This window comes from Marmota marmota, unplaced genomic scaffold (genome assembly GCF_001458135.2).
Source record: "Marmota marmota marmota unplaced genomic scaffold, marMar, whole genome shotgun sequence".
NCBI lineage: Eukaryota > Metazoa > Chordata > Mammalia > Rodentia > Sciuridae > Marmota > Marmota marmota.
This window is the reverse complement of record NW_026000082.1, coordinates 9938108-9940054: the sequence shown is the minus strand read 5'-3', so window position 1 is coordinate 9940054 and position 1947 is coordinate 9938108. Positions and strand designations below refer to the sequence as shown.

The window sequence follows — 1947 nt, the reverse complement described above, 5'->3', positions numbered from 1 at the left end:
ATTATATATATATATATATATATATATATATATATATATATATATATCACATAAGATAGATTATATATGTGACATGTTGATTCCCTTATTTTTACCATATATACGGAAATGCTGCACTCATCTTTGGTTTCATAAAACCAGGTTTCACATTATAATTTAACCTTCCTTTGTCAAGTACAGTAATTAACAAATGTACACGGCCGAATTGTTTGATAGATATTGCTTGTATACAGATGTGTCATTTTCATATATGCACATAATGAGTTATGAGAAATAGACCTATAAATTTGAGAAATCCAAGAAAAAACTTTATGCATATTTCTAATCCAAATTTAAGTCCCTTTTCATTCAATTGATCAAAGTTCCCTTTAAAAAAAAAAAAGTAGGCCTGAATAAAGCAGCTTAGTTGAATGAATGAAAATTTAATTGTTGAAACTTAAACAAAAACAAATTTATACCAAAGAACCCTATTGAACACTACATACCTTAAAATAAAGGGAATACAGATTATTTTAGATGACTAAATTGGAAGATGTCATTTAAAATTAATAACTAAGCATTCTGAATGAATGGGACAAGGAACAAAGAATTGCTTTATAATAGCACATAATTTTTAAGGCCAAGGCACATTTGAACCCTGAGATAATTTTTTTTTTTGGTGGTCATAATCATTTAGTTACTCAGATTGTTTTTGATGCCCCCCAAATGAAGTAGAAATGTTAGTTTATCAGCTCTTCATAACAGTATCTTACAGAAACATTGCCCTCTTCACAGTGTTGCGTAAAGTCATTGTTTAAAGCATGAATGTTCCTTCTGGGGTTCTTGTTCAAGCTGAGTTTATTTTGGTTCCCTTTGCTTCCTTCCAATTAGAAGTACTGCAAACTTTACAGAAGCTTCCTTTCCTTCCATGGCACTACCTAGTTATCAGAAGTATAAAAATCTTAAAGAGACACCTTTCATTTAACAGTGAGAGTTGAAGTAAATGGCATTAGGTGGCCCTATATTTTTTAAAGCTTATGTAATTGTTCAGCATCACTTTTATACATACACATATCTAAACATGTCTGTGGTTTACACTTTCACTTGTATATGCTGGGCTGGATTAAGCTTTGTTGTAATTGTGACCAACATCAGGCCACATGAGCACTGTCTTATCACATTAGATTATATATATATAAAATCTAAAACACAGAAAAGTACTGTACATGATTGTGCAAAAATCTAGAAAGTATATAGTACCGGCAGGGTGGTACACACAGTAACATGGGAGGCTGAGGCAAGAAGATGACAAGTTTGACACCAGCCTGGGTAATTTAGAAAAACTCTTTCTCAAAATAAAAAATAAAAAGGGGTTGGGATGAAATATAGGGGTACAGTGCCCCTGTTCCATCCCTAGCACACAAAAAAAAGAAAAAAGGAAGAAAAATATAAGTACTTCTTTAATTACCTCTCCATTGAATTTCAAATCAATTAATATATTTCACTGTAAATTCCCTCATGAGATTTTTTTATCAAAAATGCAGTTACAAAAACATAATGAAAATATATATTAAATCATAACATTGTTATTTTATTAATAACATGTTTTATTATATATATACACTTATTGTTATACATAACATATATACTGTAATATTTATGCAAAATACAAGCTTATTTTATAATATTTATATAAGGGATGGCTATTTATAATATATTTATGTTAACTGTAAATGACTTATAACATTTGAAGTTATATTTGCATGAATAAAAATGTTATATATATATATATATAGTGAAATGTTATTTTCAAAGGAATGAAATTCTGGGGCTGGGGCTGCAGCTCAGTGACAGAGCACTTGCCTAGCGTGTGTGAGGCACTAGGTTGGATTCTTAGAACCACATAAAATAAATAAATAAAATAAAGGCAGGCTGTCCACCTACAACTATAATTTTTTTTTTTTTAAA

General features: G+C 29.7%; 1 long non-coding RNA gene across 1 annotated transcript in view; it reads right to left on the bottom strand.

Annotated features, from left to right (window-relative positions):
• LOC125620371 overlaps positions 1-1947 on the bottom strand; it is a 6467-nt gene that overhangs the window by 1844 nt on the left and 2676 nt on the right. The gene's annotated exons all lie outside the window — the stretch shown is intronic.